The 20,489-nt window shown below is 39.1% G+C and overlaps 1 protein-coding gene across 3 annotated transcripts in view; it reads right to left on the bottom strand.

The window, feature by feature from the left end:
- Nucleotides 1–20,489, bottom strand: part of LOC109415156 (homeobox protein araucan) — a 271,454-nt gene that overhangs the window by 83,575 nt on the left and 167,390 nt on the right. The gene's annotated exons all lie outside the window — the stretch shown is intronic.

Raw genomic sequence — 20,489 nt, 5'->3', positions numbered from 1 at the left:
GCGACATTGATAGTTTTGGCCCATTTTTTGTTTATTATGCATAACACTCTTGCTCATCCTCTAAGTTTCATTCCATAGATGATAGTTTACGACTAGATCTTGCATTCTAATACAGCAGGCATACCACAGTGTTATTTTTACACTATATATTATACATAATATACCAAAAAATATCGACATTTTGAATGGCGCTTACGTCACTTTGCAGAATTACGGCAGAGCGGTACCAATGTAAATCATGCACATATATTATAAATTGCAGAAACCTCAAATCTTGTATGTATCCAATAAATAGGTGAAATAACATCCCAAAGGACGCATAGCCCATCATTGTAAATATTGATGCTTTGCAGATACTAAAACTACCATTAGAAATTATTGAAAAAAAATAATATTAACAATTAAACGGTAACAGTTCTGATTGAGAACAGTGTCAGAGATATGTATGATCCAGAAAATGTATGTAACTAAGCATTTATTTTCTATGACAATTCAAATTCGCCTGTGTGATGGCGATCAACGTTCAATCAGAGGCAAACAATCCGAAAACAAAGGCATAAAACTAAACAAATGACACACGATCCAGTTCCGTCTGGGGGCCGTTTTTCCTGGTTCTATGCCCGGTGCACGCACGTCAGACACAGGAAAAAGGAGTAAGCACCGAAGGATTACTAGTGTAATTCGAAATGCGAAAAATGCATTTGTAAAATATGTGCGACAGTAATTTCAACGGCGCTTTTCCACATGTTTCAACATTTCGCCTTTTTTGTTGGAATCGTTATTGCTGTTGCCCTACTAGCCAGCCACGCCAAAGCCAGGCCCCCGTTTTGTCGCTATTTGGATTTCTTGCCTCGGGTCGGTCGTCGGCATAGAATTTCTCCGTCCCCATTCGTGCAGTCAGTGCTTGTCGTCGTCGTCGTCGTCATAGTTGTCGCCGTTATAGTCGCAATCGTCAACGGATGGCGGGGCCATGTAGTTAAAATAAATGTATAACAAGATGTAAATTAAACCCTTTCTATAAATACGAAATTTCCCGCGGCTTGGACTTGTGTGTGCTTTGCCGCAGACGAATCCTCGGAACATGGCCCTCACTTTGGGGACACCGAATCTTGATCGATGTAATCTATCCTATAATTTCCATGTAGTGCAATGTCTCTGCTTACTTCAATCGGTCTGCCATCGTGTTTTCGAGGAGTTTCAGCGGTTCCTTCGAGTCAGTTCCAGTCAATGGAAAATACACCATTGTAAGCTGATTATTAGTGTCATGTTACAGTTTTTGCCTTTATGAGGGCTCCATACTTATGAAATGACACTTTGACGAATATGGTGTGAAAACAGTTGAACGGATTAATCCCGCAGCTGGCAATGTCCACCACGGTATTAGTTTCGATTCGTGGAAATAATGATAACAATTAGTGGAAGTGCGTTGCCGCAGCGAGTCAAACCTAGAAAGGCCCACAAACCGAGTGGACAAACCATTATCGCATTAGACCGCCTGAACACCATGCGCACCTTTGATCCCGCTGAGCGACTTTTCCAAGAATCTAATGAGTTTAAAGCAGCAGTTTTGTTGTGCACAAAACGGTTCTACCAGCGCGTATAATTGTTGTTATTTTACTACCCCAATGCAAGTACAATAAGGCTTAGACACCAGTTTCAATCGTACCTGTCCGACTGATTCGACCAAGATCGATTTCATGGCATTATCACACGCCTAAAATCGGAGAACGATTATCGACACGAAATGAAAAGTTGACAGGTGCTCCACTTATAGGAAGCCAAAGATTTTGGGCAGCCTTTGCATGTTTTCCATGACCATGACATCATATTCGGTAAGCTATTAACTAATTACTTTTCAGTACTGTCACCAGACGGTTGGAAAGGCTAGTTAAAATTTCTGAAGGAACATTTGTCTGTAGTCGATTCCTGGTCAGAGGTATACCTAGAAAACAAGTGTCTGAGTCGATTTCTGAGGTTGAAAACAACTGTCTGACTGAGATTTTTTGAACTTTCATAGGCTTTGATTTTTACTTGAAAATGTCTTTTTTAGTCTTGACAAAAATCAACTACAGCCATTTCATTTTGTCCAACGTTTCTGTCGCATTTAGGACCTTCATCAGGGACTCAATTATCACAGATTCTTCGTCCAGTGTCTTCTGTCGAGCAAAGGTTGTCCAGCAGATTGAATTCCGAAATTTTACCGCTCTGGCGCGAGATCTTGATCGATCACCATTGCTTTCGGGAAGGGTTTTTTCAAAGTTACCGAGTCCCAACCGTTAAGAAAAAACGTCTTGAAATCCCGCTTGAACAGAGCATCAGAACATCTGAAATGGGCGGCCATGTGAGGCGATCTGGGTGGCCATGATGAGGAGGAACTTCGGCACTTACGACGGGTCAATGGCCAATGGTTCGGGGTCAACGATCTTCAAAAACGGAGGATCACTAGCCTGGTAATCTTCAGAGATAACAGTCGTTTGAAAAGTTGATAGAAAGAAAGTTTTTTGAAGAAAAGTACTTTGGAAGAAAGTTTAGTTGCAGAAGTTAATAGAAAACGTTGAAAGCACGGAAAAGTGAAAAGAAAGAGAAAAGGAAAGCGGAGAAGTTGGAGTAATCTGGACACCCAGGTAAATCCCGTAACAATACCCCGAACCTAGCCATCCGTACAGTGTCTAACCTGCCCTTACGATTCTCCCATTGTGCCCACAGGACCTCGCGGTTTTTATTTCAAAACCAAGTTAGTGACCTGTTCAGTGCAAGTCGCTACCACCGCGTGGACCCTACTAGGCAATTTGTAGTGTGTCCGCATCCCTGTAACCCGATACAATCACCAAACGCGCCGACGAACCCAGGCTTTTCCAGCGACTCTACGGATCACTGAAGCCTCGAGTCCGTCAACACACTCGAAGGGCGCACGTAACAGGAGGAAGGTCCGCGAGAGGCTGCAGCCAACGGAAGAGAGAGGAAAGGAGAAGAATTGCCCGCCCCCTGGCCCAGGATGTAGTGAAGGAGCCAGTGGACATGCGAAAGGAGCGGAGCGAAGGCAGTGTAGTGCGCGGACAGAAGAGATAAAGTTACGTAGGACTAGTCCGTAAGGAAGTGGGAGGCGTCGTCCGGTGTTAAGGGCGCACTCCAGAAAGCTAGTAGGGAGGAAGCTAGAGAGAGAGAAGTGAGAAAAGTGGGCCGTCAAGAGGAAGTGGAAAAAAGTGTAACCAGACCACGAATACAGAGGGAGTTTGCTTAATCGAAGCTATAAGTGTTTTCCTTCGCGGAGTGTCACGAGCGTCTTGCCGACCCTGAGGCTTGAATCCTTGCTGGGAGTAACACGGCCCTTGTTCAGTTGCAATCGTTACGGTTCCGCAGAACTTTAAAAGGTTGCCAACGATAAAAATCGGCTATCACAAATCAAGAAATAAAGCGTACCTACGATCGAACAAAATCTCAGTCAACTGTACAAGGCTGCGTCATGTTCGGTGACGCTGTAACCATGCTTTTCATTTAGGTCAAACGGAAATGCAGCGTATGAAAGCAATTGTCCGCAGCTATATCCATTGGTCATCTTTGGATGAGGACATCGTTGCTCTATCCGGTTCCTATTATCATTGCGTAGCTGTAGTCAAGAATCAATCGAAGTCCACGCTGTAGACAAGGTAAAAGTTTACGTGGACTACGCTGGGCCTACAGACACCGAATAATTCCTGTCATGTGTCTATGTTTACTTCAAGTTGATTGAAATTGCCAAGACAAGATCAATGACATTTCCGGCATTTGCATCCGGCGAGGAAATGAAAAATACCCAGAAAGTGCTCATGATCGGCGATTTGTATACGCGAAGCTCAACTGGGCCATGGGTGCCCAGATTGATTTTTGTAACCAATTGGGCATGAAATGCTCAATATATGGGTGGAAAATAATCGCATGGCACATTCCCATCACAACCAGCTTCGAACTCGTACCATGGGTAACAAGTCTGCAATGAACTCTATCAATCCATCACCAAAGCTGGATACTTTGCTGTAGGCCTGGAATCAGTGCGACTATGCCTGTCGAAAGAGCCAATCCATCGTCACCAGGAATTGGCAAACCATTCCAGCGATCCATACTGTTGCAATATGCAGTGGTATCACTACACTGCTCTAGTATGGGTATTCGTCCTGGGTCTACATTAACATCCATGCCGTCTTGATCAGAGTTCCAATCTACCAATGAAAATCATACAGTTGTTTAAGTACCTCGTCGCTCTTCTCGTCCTAGAAGACCGCCGATTCAGCCTGACCCCTGTCAGCTGTATTGAGGAGAGAGAGAGATGTTGGTGATAAATGGACATCCCTATCCAAACATCAACACTACCGCTGAGCTCCCTGTTTACAGATCTTTTTGTCACCTATCGATGATCAGCAAGAATAATGGATGATTGTAAATGTTACCGGGTATAACGTGATTAGTTAGATTTTATTAAAGCTTCAATAAGTTAGTTTTCTATATGTAAATAGAATTAAATAAGGGTCATATACTTAGTTTATAAATATTACGCTCCTTCTTCTTATATCAAAAATCTCATGGAGACGCTTGGTTGTTTGTTTGGTTTTGCTCTCCATAACGTCAAGGTGTCGTTTCGAGTGTGTAGCTAAAGTATCACATATGTAGGTAGTGCGGCTCGGGTGACAATGACAGCCGAAGACAAGAGACTGCATTTTTGCCGCAATTTTCATCTCGAGTTCGTCGCGTTGTCACCGTCGCTTAGTTTGTGTGAAGCGTCCTTTCGCGTGAAGCTGTATTTGTGCAGTGTGATTCCAGCCGTAGGCAAAAGGGAGCTTCGTAAAGCCACCCGGCCAGCGCGCGTGTGTTTGTGTTTTCCCGCATTTAATAATTCTGTGCCGGTGGTGCCTTCGTGCTTCTCCAACTTCATAAATATCGATACCTTTTGTCGGAATTTTCGTCAAACTCATGGTTTTCCCAATATATTTTTGGAAATCTTTCGACTAAAGCTGAAGGTTTGATGAAAATTCCGACAAATAGTACCGATGAAGTATTGATGCTCGTGTGGGGCTCGCTTAAGGCTATCCGGTCGGCGTGCGTATGTTTGTTCTTTTTTTCCCGCATTGTTTCAATCTATGCTGGTGATTCCTTCGCGGAGTACCAAATCTACGTCGTGATTTTTAGGACCGACTTGTTAGAATCCCAAAATGGCCGCCACAATGGTCGACTTTGGCAACTACTCACGATTTTGAGCGCACCATCTCTTTGTAAACAAAACCAGCGAATCTGATCTTTTTGTTTTAAGCTAATTACAAGTCAGCAAGAACAGAATAATAAAATGCACTGTAGTTGTTTGAAGCTTGCTTCTTGAAATTTATGCGTCTGAAGTTCTGATGCACTGTTGAAGCGGGATTTCAAGACGTTTGTCCTTAAAGCACTCGCATAGTTGCAAATGCGACTATATTATATGTACAGATAGTTTATGGCGCGCGTGTGTTGGATGTAGAGACGAAATCAATTCCGTTGTGGTGGTTCGGTCGTGTGGGAGCCAAATATTGGTGTTGTGTGGTAGCTTTGCAGCTTATGATCCAAATTAGCGCGCTTGCTTTTGTGCTTTGTTCGACGTTGAGAGATACAGACAACCAGCAATGGAGCAGTTGAATGGGTGAGCTCGTTTCATGTTATTATTTTATTGAGAATGTTTGTTGTGGATAATATGACTTAGATAGTCGAAGACGTTTTTTTTTTGTATTCTATGAAGCACATTTTGTATACATCGTCACTTCAAGTAATGGCGTTGATCCTTTTTTTATTTGCAGACTAGTTTACGTTTGGAGAAAAAATATGATCGATTGTTTGCTTTCCGCGTGAACTGAACAAAAGTACGAAAGTCTGCATGGCATGATTCAAAATCAAAAAGTTATATTACCTATCATCATGATTCACTCATGATCCTACGATACTTTCCTTAGGAAATATACTAAGCATCGCGATCAGTTCATTCTTGTGTTCTTAGAGACGAACCAGCCAAGGGCTGAAAGTCTCTTTAATAAAGACAAATCAATCAATCATTCCTGTGTGGAATGGACTAAAGACTTCTCCTTCATAATGGGGTAGGTGCGATAAGTTTTTCTTTTTGGTTTGTTTAAGGGTGGAAAATGGCCAATTGTGCGCGGTAGTTTGCGTATATTGATCTATTGTCAATGTACCCAACCCTACTAACAAAAGTTCCTTCCTGAAACAAACGTGGAGATGCGGCGATTCTCGGTCTCTGCAACGTTTGTCTTAACACTAACATTCCTTCCTTTCCTCGATGACCGTAAGGACATGATCGACACCTGTGCAATTTCGATTGCTCCGGTGAATCACGTAGTAGCAACTACGAATTGCGCTTTTATTTATGCTTATGCTCATGGTCCATTAAACGTTCATAACGTCATCAGCATTTGTAAAGTTTATGCTCCGTAAAAATGTCGTTAAAAGTTATGGAAAACCAATATTTGAGTTATATTCATCAAGATGTATAACTCGCTAGCTTACAATGCGTAAGAGTTCTTCAGTATTTCACAAGGGATAAGTTGCAAAAAAAGAAGCTTTACTGGTCTGTATTGGATCACTCTCCCCATTCAACTAAACAAATTTTGAATGCAGTTCGACGAATTGAAGACGGAACAAAATCCACAAGGCCAATGTACCCTTCCACCTGCTTACGCTGGTGTACTTTTTTGTTCTGGTTCCCCTTAGAATCCAATTACCGCTTATTATAATTATATTAGGACATGCTGCAGTGAGAGATAGCTATCGGCGCGTCAGTCGTCATCGTCGTCGTAGTGACTTCTTATCACCTGTTTACCATCGTCGCCGGCCTGGTCTTGTCGGGCGGTTTTATCTTCCACGAAGCGGTATCAGTTCAAACGACCCCTTGCCTGCCGAACAGAGGAAAGCAATCAATTTCCCGACCGGCTTTGATTTGTTTTATATGGGGTTTGTACTGATGGTTTGCTTTTTTTTCGGGGAGGTTCAACTATGCGAAGCGCTGTTATCTATATTAAATAGTGTCAGTAGGATACCATACGATAGTGGGCTCAATTTTCGACAGGTTACAAGCACAATTAGCGGAAATATATCAAAGCTTGTTTACCTACGCGTTTTGAGTAGAATTGATGAGCAGCATGAATCACATTAGTATTTGTAAACAACAAACGACCAAAGATGCTTTTCTGACAGGCAATCCGCTTGAAACGGCTCACGAAAGGCTGTTTCTGCCTTGACCAATTGGGCATTTCTTTAATTTATTCGTTTTTAATCATCCGATGTCAGCTAGGAAAACTTCAATCAGATTACCCAGCACCCATAGATTACCGGTTTTCCGCCGAACGGTGAGACTCGAGATGGTAATTTATTGCCTTCTGATTTCATGCATCTTCACTGGATTAATACTCCATGTCGAAGGCGACTGGCTACTCAGGAGTGCAATCCCCTTAGTTCTTAGACCAGACTTTGTATATGCAGTCGGAGGATACCCCATGCCCGGCCGACCGACCGACGTAGTAGTAAGTCGTCTTGTCTCCATCATCCTGTTTCACGGATGCGGCGACTCTCGAAGTCAAACCATCCGAAGAGCCAACTGGCCTCTGCTTTTATCACCGTTGGAAAATCACAGGCGTAATTTTTCTCTCCTTTCTGTTTCAATTTCTGCTAACAAGAAGCACTGGCACTGACTGGTTGTGTTGTGACTCTTCGAGACGAACGCGTGTCTTGAAATAAAAAAAAGTAACATCACCAATGGCAAGAAGAAAAATCAATGACCACTCCATTCATAAATAAGATTCGAAGTGGAGTGTTTTTTTTTTCGCTGGAGCATAATCGGAAGGCCAGGAGAGCGCAGAATTGGCGAGGCGCAATCCATTTGGTCCAGTTGATGATTCGGAGCGCACCTTGAAATTTGAGTGTGCTACATGCTTGGAAAAAAACTTTGCCATTAAAATCGACACCAGCCAGACTAGGCACTGCGGTAAATTCTGTGGCCAAAATGATTGAATGATTGGGACTCCTTGAGAGGAAACGCAGCATCTCATGTCAATTGTGTCACATAAAAAGCGAGCATATGAAGTCGTTGAAAGGTGGAAGCAGTAACAGTGAAGTCGTTGAAAGAACGCCCTAAAACTGTAGGAAACATGGAAACCTGAGACTATTATGCTGGTTTTAAATGTGAATATGAAATACCTCTTCCCATAATCGAACAAGCAGAACATTGCAACTGGTAAGGATGGCATTTAATCTGAGCTTATCAGTGAGAAATGGTGAAGTTCATAATTTGTCTGAACTTTCCTATATTGATGAACTAAATCTATCAATCCACCATCCAAAACTTGGTACTTTTACAAAAATAAGTCAGTATGTTTAGACAGATTGGATCTCTTCCACATATCGGAAACTAAGTACACGCAGCCGATACTTCGAAAGGCCTTAACTTGGAAGAAAAAAAAGCAAATAACGATGCACGAATCTAACGTATCCTGTACGAATCAACCAAACGAGCGATAGTTCTCCACAAATATATGAAAAGTACCACAATCGAGAAGGATATGGGGTCTCTTTGATAATCGAGTTCTGGGCCTTTAGATACGCTTTGCCGAGATGTGAGTAACGGAGATTGGTAAGTGGTCATCGAACTTGTTCAGAAGTTTGTAGAACTGGAAAGATGTGGTAGTCAAGCTTTTTAAATACGGGCTTAAGAGTTCAAAATCAGCTCTCAACAAACTTCATTAAAGTTTCAACAGTAGATGGAGACTAAGCTTAGTAACCACAATTAATAATTATTTTTCCTGAAATTTAACGTTTTCTTACCTTTTAAAACAATAGAAAATCGCATTTGAGAAACAATTCCCATAGTGCGATGCCATCTAGAAAATAGTAGAAACCGACCTCACTTGAATGTCTTATTCCTGATCCTCGCGGTAATCCGCGGGATCACCATTTGGTTACACCTTGAGCAACCAAGTAAAACGGATCGTCCATCCGTACGGTCGGTGGCACAAAAAAAAGCTCATCCCACGCTCGACGTTTCCTTCGCCGCGGAGAAGCATAACTATGCTCTGCTCCCTCTACTCTGCTCGGGCTGATAAATTTCATTCCTTTCCTTTGTTTGCTCACCCGTCCCAGCTGCGCAACGAGGATCCCGATTTCGGTGGTGCGATTGTTTTTCATAAAATATTCAAATTTAATTTCTTCTCACTTTTTCTTCCTCTTGGCGGCTGGCTGCTGTTCGGCATATTCTTCGCGCGTTTTTCCCCATGGATTCGATTTGGTTTTTATGTTTTTGCATCCGTTCTAAATCCAAAACGGACCCAAAGCTGGAATGTTTTTTGTTGTTGAAAAAATCGTGCTGCCGGGTGGAGGAGTGTGGCATTCTCGACGAAGGGACCAAAACTCGCCACCTCGATGACGACCATGGTGAATGAGGAAGAAGAAGTAGGAGCGGAAGACGAAGACCCCGTTCCGTTTCGTGTGGTGGAGATTACAAATGCGATTTATATACATTATTGCCGGATTCACACAATCGGTGTGAACTATCTGGATTGGTTGGATGGTTGGTGGTTGCCCGATTGGCAATTTAATCGGCTGGCAATCCCGGTAGAAGGGTTATTTTGGAATGTTTTCGGCAGTGAAAGATCGTGAGTCGAGTGGAAAACAATGGACCTCAAGTCTAGGAATTTGAGGTTGATTTCTGCGAAATAAAATTGGCGGGGTTGGCACTGAACAGACGAAATTTTCTGAAACCCGAATGTTTGAGACATGTCTTCTGAATTGATTTTTAACTGGAATGGTAGTGGATGGAATGAATATTAAATGAAGGCAACCAATTTGTATAGATGCAATATGTTAATATAATTGATCATAAAAGCTGGTAGTTGTTGAAGCAAAGTTTGAATTTTATGAAAATGTAAAAGCTTTCAATTGAATTAACCTTTACATCTCTGACCTATTTGCGCACTCTATTTTTTATGTCCATTTGGCTCTATTTTCTTCGATTTTCACACGACTTTGATGAAAAGTTTGACAGAACAACCGGAAATTACTATCGTTTCATAGAATGCACCGGTTGGTCAAGTTGGATTATCGTTTCCGAATTTAAACGGAACCCAGAGGGGTACGTCGGTTAGCCAAAGGAGACCGAGCTAACTGTAATGTGTAGCTAAAAATAACACTGAGGAACAATCACATAATTGTTGGGTTAATGCATGAAAAACATAATTTCTTATTTCATAAGTCATATTTTATATTTTTAAATATTATGGAACGATCTCACCAACAAATATCTATCAAAATGTACCAAACATTTGACAACGTAAACCCGAATCCAACTGAAATTGATTCTCCTCCATGCAAAATGACTATGCACGGCATTGACGGCATAGCAAACCAGTTAGATGGAAATACGTTCAACCCTACCAGCTTTACGGCAGCTTGGCAATCAGTGGAGAATATTGAAAGCTTCCAATATTTATCTTGGTAGCCAAATGGCGTCCAATGGTAACATCAAGATCGGTATAATTGCTCGGATCAAGAAAGCGAGGAATGCTTTTTAAAGAAAAAGAATGTGTGGAGATGATTTGGAATGGAACGCCGTTTCATCGGCTCTCTTTCATATCATCTCGGAAATACAGATGAGGTAGCACGTGGACTCGAGGAGTGGCTATTTTTGGCAAAGGGCTCATGCATTGGTCCATGGATGCCAGGCGTAAAGTGATTGATTGTGTGAAGATTACTGTGAAGCACGGCACAGTTCGCTTGTTTGCATAACTTGTAGGCGTTATATGATAGATTGCCACTGTGCTGTGATGAAAGCTGGAAGGAAGGGAAACGGCTTTTTTAATCCGTTTCTAGTTCTAGCGATCGCTACGAACATACGATTATACATGAGATGTATATATAGAGAGAGAAAGAAGGTAGAAAGATACAAAGTAGGAGGATAAGGATGAGCCAGGGATTGAACCCAGGACCTTCTGCATATGAATCAGAAGTGGTAGCCACTAGACCACCAAGCTCGTCTCCAAGGGCGACAGCCTCAGAGGGGCGCCGAAAAAGTCTAAGGCTAGAAGTAAACAAAATGATGCTATTGTTTTCTTGAATGTTATCAAGATTTCACCAATTTCAATATTTAAGATTGCTCATTTTTTTTTTTAGTTTTTCCATAATCTCAAAAAATCAGGATTCTCTAGTTTATTTTGAACATTTACCATGATGTCTCTAGGGGATTTATCTACTATTCTTTTTTGAGGAACAACTTTAGGTTTTTATTGAGCAAAGCAAAAACAATATGCGTTTAAAGTTCTAGTGAAAGTTCTTTCTAAATATCCTTTCTAAAAATTCCTAAACGTGTTGTGTTCACAAGAGAATGTTTTGAAACTAATCCTGAGAATTTTTTACGCATTCATTTAAATATTTCTTTTAAGGCCGATTTCTTCACCTCGGCTTAACTCGTAAGCCAGGCTTACCCATATAGTCAAACCTGGCTTAACGCCTAAGCCAGGGTGAAGAAATCGACCCTTATTCCTTAAGAAATTCAAGATTTAGGATACCCACACACTTCGAAAAATATGCGTAATTTTACGTCATTTTACGCCGACATATTGCAGCGAGTAGAATGACGTGAAAATACGTTTGTTTCAGACGTACAACTACGTTCACTCTTAAAATTACAAGAGAAAAGTAGCGATAAGAAAAATATCGCGTCATGTAATAAGGGGCCGTCCATATACCACGTGGACAACTTAGAGGGGGGAGGGGGTCTGAGAAAAGTCCACGCTTGTCCACGGAGAGGGGGGTGGGGGTTTGTCAAATGTCCACGTGGACAATATTGATATAAGAAAAAAAAGAATCATCAGTGTAACAAGTTATGTTGTATTATTGATGTGATTCTACTTCATGACAGTTGTCTATTATATTATTTTAATTAAATAACTTGTTTTTAGTTCGCGACGACTACTCAAAGGATAAAAACATAACTTCTTAAACCAAATTTGAAATATAATGACAACATTCTTGAAAAACTATTAGGATTTCAAACTGTTTAGTATCTAAAATTTTCGTCAAAACTCTGCTAGGATTACTAGAGGTTTATATCATTTTTAATTCTATCTGTAAATCTGTATACATATACTTTAAATCAAGAAATTTTGCAGGTTATATCCTTTGAAAGCTATATAAATAAAAATGGAATGGTGTTTGTATGTCACGAATAGGCTCGGGAACGGGCCTACAGATCAACAGCATTCTTTCAGCGTTTTATTTGTGCAGGGCTCCGACGTGTTCGTACGAAAAAATAATTGAGAAAATCGACCGGGAACGCACCAAAATCTAGAAAGTTTGAAATTCCATTTTGCGGGGCATTTTTCTACAGAGCTGCATGTCAAAAAACACAGTAGACAGGCAGAACGACGTTTGCCGGGACAACTAGTATAAAATAATTTATAGAACATTAAGTTCAAAATCATATCATTATGAGTGAGTTTAGAAACTATGCACTGCAAAACGTTGCAGTAATAAATGTTTTTTGGCAATGATCTAAAAAAATACAATCTGTGATAGATAGTATATAAAAGCATAAAAGTCATTTAAGAATATGAGACAATCATGAGTTGGACATTCAGAGAGCCATGGTAGCCTATGTAGATAATTTGTAATACGAAAATATTCGTAATATATAAAATTAAGAAAATATATTTTATTCATTGCATCATTTTCAGAAAAATAACTTAAAAAATTTGAAAATCACTGTTTTTTTTTTTAATCATAAAAATCGCAATATTTTTTTCTGAAGTCCACGTGTACATTAGGGGAGGGGGGTAGGGGTCAGTGTAAAGTCCACGCTTGTCCACGGGGAGGGGGGAGGGGGTCAAAAATCACGATTTTTCTGTCCACGTGGTATATGGACGGCTAAAAATCTTTACGGCATGATGTGTATTTTAAGGTTATGTTTACTGAGTATTTAACTGTTTTCCCATCTAATCACAAATAATTCCCAAAAAGCACTAACCCGATCCGATGTAGATTTGTCATCACCACCGTTGTTTCAAACACTCAAACACTAATACAGTCAGGTCTCTTCTTACACGGTTTTGATTGACGCGGTCGCGTAAATAAAAACTCCATATAAAAAAATTCATCGTCTTATTTTTGCATGATTCGTCGAGAAATTTTTTTATGCGCTTTTTTTAAATTTGAACTGACTTTTTTTTACGTGATACGTATCCCCCAGGTAAAAAAAAACCTGACATATTGAGAATCCTCCGTAAGTGATTCGTGAAACAAAATCTCCCGCCACTTCCCCGCACACAGGATCCCATTACCGAGCTAGTTGCCCGACTTTCTTACTGTTATTCTTTAGGTATTTTCGTCAGTTTTTCACAAGATTTAGTTTAACAAAACACATAAGATAACAATTAGATCCGAAAAAATAATATAATTTCTTGCCGCAGCATGTGGCGAAAACACTGCCGCTTCAGGACTTTTTTTCCACTTAGGGGCTGTCCATAAACCACGTGGTCATTTTTTTGGGACTTTTTACCCCACCCCCCCCCCCCCCCCCGCGTGGTCATTGGTCCATACAAATTTTTTTATTTGTCCATACAAAATGGTGATTGGCCGAACCCCCCCTAATGACCACGTGGTTTATGGACAGCCCCTTATTTTGAATCTGCCGGAGGCGTATATTTCTTCACTGCTCTGCATTGAGCTGAATGCAAATTTCTTTACATTTTGACGTTTGGCGCGTACATCGCTGTTTATGTTTAAGGACGTGTAATTTTATGTCATTAAATATTGATAACTGAGTCATTCCCTTCAGAAAACAGTTAGCGTATCTTAAAACATTGTACATGAGACAAAAATTTGCTGAGCATAACAAGTTAATAACATCTTTAGGAAGCGATCCATGACACAAAAATCAGTCATATTTTATTCTACGGCATCAGTGCCGGATTTAGGCCTCTGGGGGCCCGGGGCAAACCCTATAAAGTGGCCCCCCAGAATCAAAATTTTGAAAAAATGAACCATAAAATGACGTCTTTTTTCTTAATCTTATGTATTATTATATTTTTAATGTTTACTGTTTTGGGCCTAATATGTATTGAAAACTTCTGATTTCTGAACTTCTCAAAAATTCCGCCGAATAGAAAATTATTCGAACATTTAATTTGATATTTGGCTCAAATGTCAAAATGGTAGCGTAAATGACATCTTGTTCAGATAGTACATGCATTTTAAACTTTCATCCGAATTGAAAACATTTATGCAAGTTTGAGAACATAGCGTTCAGTTAAAAATCTACTAATACATGGAGCAACTTTATTTGAGATTGCACGAGATCGATGAAAATTTCAAGATTCAAATTATACAGTCTTTTGGGAACAACTGTAGCAATAAATCTTAATATATTCAGTAAAACCCAACATGATGATATGGAAAGCTACTGTTTCGAGGACACTCGGTTTTCAAAACTAGCATTAACTCCAAAACATCTCCAGAATTCATCATCTTCTCTTTCCCGTGATAGCAACGAACTGATGCAAATGAGTATTAGGCATTTGTTTTCAGAATATAATCATAATCAACAGACGTATGTATTATCATTGTGAAATAATAGATAAATTTGTGAAACTATTGAAATTTATATTGATGTACAATTACTCTTAAAGATACTCTCAAATCTTTCATGAACTCTGTTTAGAGACACTTTTTGTAGCAACTTGAAGTCACAGAAAAGTGTTTCCACTCGATAAGAACTTTCAAGGGTTTTTAGAGAAAATCGCGCTTTTTTTTAATACTGCACCAAAAATTATGAAACTTTTGATTTTGAATTATTCTTGAGAGAAAATCCAGTTTCATGTGCACTTCCACAGTAACTGTGGAACTGTTATTAACAAAGAGTTTCCTTAGTCAATGGCCATTTAGAATGTGTATATCGTGTGACAGGCACGAAGACACCCTTTTTCTAAGGAAGTCAAGGATTTTCCTTTACGAGAAGTTTCTGGACCGACCGGGAATTGAACGCGTCAACCTTAGTATGGTCATGCTGAATGTCCACGCCTTAACAGCTGATGCTATAGGGGCCCAGTTTAAAATATGAACGCCCATTGACATGAATTTTATATGGTTTCGTTGAAAAATATAAGTTGTATTTTGAATTATTGGGGGGCCCCCTTCATCGGGGGGGCCGGGGCACTTGCTCCCTTTGCCACCCCTTAAATCCGGGCCTGTACGGCATATGGCAATGCGTCATTTATAAAGATTAGGTATATTGTAATATTCATTTTTTTTAGTGTCCAGGTATTTATTCCTGATATTTCGCTAAGGATTTTATTAGATAATCTTCCATATTTTCCTCGACGAAATTTCAGCAGATATTCTGTAACTCCAGCAGGAATTCTTCCAGAGATTCCAACAAAAGCTCAAATGCAGATAGGAATTCCTCCTGGTAATTATCCATATCCATGGTTCGTCTACGATTACTGAAAATTTTCTTACAGATGTTCTGGAAAATATTTTGGTAAAACCAAAGTCTACGCTCTATACAAATTTCGAACATTTTGTATGAACAAAAGTCTACGAACAGTTGTTTACAGCATAGTCAATGATATAAATAATCTATAACTATCTCACAAAATAATAGCAAAAATCCAATCGAAATAGAAAATAATTCTTATTAATTGATGTTATTGTGCAAGTTGATATATTTCACCAGCCATCACGTCTGGTACAAATATGATGGTATATATGTTTTGATGAACATGCTGAGACGACAAACTGAAGGCCACTCCTAGCAAACCTCATCAGAGTGGGAGAGCACCCCGAGGACGAGAATATGAGCAACAACTCAGTCTTCGTTCCGCTTTCACCACTGGCGTACAAGTATGGGAGTAGCTCTGCGAGAGGATAAGCTGCCACTGCCGCAGCAAGACGACCGGCTGAATTTGTTGTACAAACATATTTTAAAATTCAGTGTATGTTTCGCTACACTTTTTCATAGCTTTTCATGAAGATCATTTGTCTTCTGGTTGGGGAGCTTAACTTACTTGTATTTGTCCACCGTCCGTCCCCCCACCAGCACTACACTCTATCCTCTACTTGGCTAGACGGCTGTTGGTTGGTATGTTGGCTAATAGCGAAAGAAGGTTACATTTTTGTCGTACCACATGCCCGTTGGAGGGTGCACAATTCACAGCATCCACTCACGAGCTGTACGTTTTTCCATTCTTTTTCCATAGATGTGACAAGTTTTTGAAATATTTAGTTTTTTGTATGTTGTTTGATGTTTAGCAGTTCTTAGCCTAAATACAATTACAGCTTCGAAATGAAAGAGCAGGATTTGGGCAACAATATTGTTAGCATTTGAAAAACTAAATATCACAGTAGCTGGTCATTTTCATAATTAAAAGACGAAACTGGAAGCATTTCCTCACTTTTTTAGTTTTTTATTTTTTATTAAATAACGAAGCAATATTTCTACCCTGGGCTTGGTTTATATCTTCCAGGAAGCATTGATTTTCGTCATATGACCATTGTGCTTTGCAGTGTTGATTGGTTGAACTGAATGTAGATTCAATGGTAAATTTTAAAATCAGATAATTCAAACCTCTGATATAGTGATTCCAATTATACTACGGCATAGTGTAACGGTATGTTGTCGAAATCACTTATGTACCGGGAAAATATAATTCCAAGCTGGTGAGAATATTACCACTGAGGGGGGTTATGAGCCCAGTCAGACCCTTGATGGGACAATAATGTGGGATAGTATATGGGAATACCATTGAAGGTGGTAATAATCTCCGAGGCTTATGAAATCCGACAGGGCGCGTGCATTAGGCTGCGGATCTATGCTAAGGGAGATCAGTAGCATCTGTTTGTTATTAGTAGAACAAAATGCCGTTCTATGAAAACGCAGTGTGAGTGATCTCCTATGGTGCTGTAGTACTATAAATGATCTCATTCTCTGTGAATTCTCACTTTGGCTATCTAGTCAGTAAATAGTAAAATTATTAAGATAGCTTAAGGACAAGGTATTTGGAGTACATTGCTCAAAATTTCTAGAGCACCGTTTTTTAGAACCGTTGAACGGATATGGATTAAAATGCATCACGCTGTTGACAACCACTGAACAATTAGCGTGATGCATTTTCATCCAAATCCGTTCATCGGTTCTAAAAAACGGTGCTCTATAAATTTTGAGCTATGTACTCCAAATACCTTGTCCTTAAGAGCTAAGCCTTAAAAGCATACATTTTCTAAATATGACAAGGTTTTGAAGACAAACATGAGATGAGTATCAGATTTTAATCTTTTAATGAGTCATTAGCATAATCGTATGTGAGACATAGGGTCATGTCGAGCAATTGATTCAGTACTACAAATCCACGCGGACAATTTCATTACAAACTATTGGTTTTCGTCAGTCTTATGGCGGAAAGGCTCAGCTATGCTGCAAATCCATATATTAGAGTCCGTTCATAAACATATAGACCGATCCCTCATAAAGTTTTGTCCATGCAAAACCAAAATTGCATGAAGTTACAACTTTGCCTCTTCTCATGAAGTATATATGATTTATGAACGAACTCCTAGTTGAATCAAATTAATGGATTTTTATTTCTGGGGCACCCATTGGGTATATCACTTCAATATGTAATACAAATACCGCTAACTCTTCTGTAGTTTTCTGTAGTTACACTATCCATTTGAAGATGTATAGTAATTAGTAGTATTTCATATAGCCAGTATCTATATAACTTCCTCAATCCTCTTTGTAAGATTTGGTAGATAGTATGACAGCATTAATTGAAACACGAGAGCTCTTATATCATGTTATTATTCGCATGGTTAATTATTTTATGAACAATAATTTTATTGACGAATCCGATTTAAAATATTTGAATAGTAATTTTTATTAAGCCATATTAAAATAATCACTATCATTATCAATGAATGCTATCCACTCAAGATCTTCGCTACATGAAATTTTGAATTACTGGAGGCTTCACTTATTAACAAATTTACAACAAACACGCTATAACAGTATCTAGAGAATCGTGGAGGGTGAGAAACCTGAACTAGTAGCAGTATTCATATAGATTAACAATTATACTCTACTAGCTGGCCCGGCAAACTTTGTCTTGCCCACGGCATAAATATTGTACACCGTGGTCTTGCCGTCTTGTGGAGGTTTGACAACTGTTGAGCTCAAAATAGCACCGCACTCTAGGTTGATTTCATTTTAGATCGTGTTGATTTTTTTCCCAGTTCATGAAAAATCAGTAATTTATCAATTTTCTTACTTTTCTAATTGATTTTCGTAACTTTTAATACATATAAACACAGCCAACACGAATACGAACCGAACCGTGCAAGAGTCAAGCTGATCGGTTCATCCGTTCTTGAGTTTTGTTGCCTCAAAGGGACTTCTAACTCATTTTTATATATATAGATTATTTTCAATCATTGCAACATTATACTAATATGTGCGGGCCGCCCATTTGCTGAGTTGTGCGGCCAATTATTCTCTTTCCATTCCAGAAACGACCGTTTTGAAGCAAGAAGTGTCCTAATATCCAACACAAACGGGACTGGTCCGAAACACACAAGATAAGTACAACAATTTTATAATAAGGCACCCAACTCTTTCTACTACTTTGCTAATAGATAATGCAATATGCATACTTTAATATCAATTATTTGTTTGTTTGCGCCTTTATTTATGACACTATTGAAATAGTGTCTCAATTTATCTTAAAAATAAATAATAGTTTACAATTTATCTTATTCACATTTTTCAATTCACTTTGAAGTATCTAACACTGCTTTTACAATTGTTTATGTAAACTTGTATCTTAATTATGTTCATTATTAATAGTAGTCCGATAATCCAAGTCTAGTGATTTTTTTCCCAAGGAATAGAAAGATTTGGTGTCATAATCAATACAATACTTGAAACTGGAAACTCCTTATTTCCCCCTATGGGTTATAGGAAGGGGCGGGACATTCGAGCCTACTCATCAGTGGAAAGGACTTGATATGCTAATCGGTTTAGCATAGGGCAGATACAAGTCTACTGGTAGACGTATCGCCCAGCGAAACAACGCAGATTGGCCACGGCCAGGGGGTGCGTTGATTATAACAGAATAACAGAATAACAGAATAACAGAATAACAGAATAACAGAATAACAGAATAACAGAATAACAGAATAACAGAATAACAGAATAACAGAATAACAGAATAACAGAATAACAGAATAACAGAATAACAGAATAACAGAATAACAGAATAACAGAATAACAGAATAACAGAATAACAGAATAACAGAATAACAGAAATAACGAAGCAATATTTCTAAAATCGGTTTTCGTACACATGTAGAGTATGAAAGGTATCTTTGAGCAAAATTTTACAAAAAAATGATTTCTGCAAAAATGGAAAACATTTTCCACCACAAAAAAAATCAGAAGAAACCTTGTTCCATACTCTACATGTGTACGAAAACCGATTTTGAAAATATTGCTTCGTTATTTAATAAAAAAGCAAAAACCAAAAAAAATGAGGAAATCCTTCCAGTTTCGCCTTAAGCATGAGTTTTTAATAACTACATGGCAGAATATTTTAACCAAGATGTGCACCCTAAGTAAATGAAACTGACTCTGTTCGTGGAAATAGTATGATATCCTAATTGGTTTGTTTTTATCAACGATTGTCTTTCCTACATATTGTAGACAAAAACCATGCAATCACAAATTATATATTCTTCTCTATATATAAAAATAAATATGATTTTCTTTTGAGGCATTGAAACTCACGAACGGATGAACCGATCAGTTGGATGTTTGCACGGTTCGAATCATAGTGCGGCTGTGTTTACAGGATTTTTTTCATTTATTTGAGCATTTTTTTTTTTTTTTGAGAGATTCTATCAAAAGTGGCTGGAGGTATCTCAGTAAGAAATTTCAGAAGAATGACAGAAAGAATCCTGGGGAAAATGTCTGGAATTGCACGATGAATACTAAAGAAATCCTTAGAGAAACCACAGGGAAAATACCTGGATGAATGATATCAAGAACTTCTGGAGCAACTGCAGCTAGCATTCTTAGATAAATCCTAATAGATATAAAACTCAGTAGGAATTTATGGAGGGATCAAAGAATGGAAAAATCTCTGGAGGAACTCTCTAAGACATTCTCGGATAAATTCCAGGATGTATTGCATGAGGCACTCCATCAGGAACTCCTGGGTGAAATCACAAGCAAATCTAAAGGAATTTGAAGAGGAATTCCTGGAACTGCAGTTAATGAAAGGATGTACAGCGCCACATGCTGGAGAGATTTCCAACTTAAGTCTGACTGTATTTCGGTAGTTTCGTTAATCGGTGCTAATTATTATTATTAATATTTATTAAAGACACTTTACCACTTATGTGGCATTCGCGTCTGGCAAACGTATCGGTGATAATGATGTTCAGAA

This window comes from Aedes albopictus, chromosome 2, assembly GCF_035046485.1.
Source record: "Aedes albopictus strain Foshan chromosome 2, AalbF5, whole genome shotgun sequence".
Lineage (NCBI taxonomy): Eukaryota > Metazoa > Arthropoda > Insecta > Diptera > Culicidae > Aedes > Aedes albopictus.
Note: the sequence above shows the minus strand (reverse complement) of the source record. Positions and strands in the feature narration are given on the sequence as shown.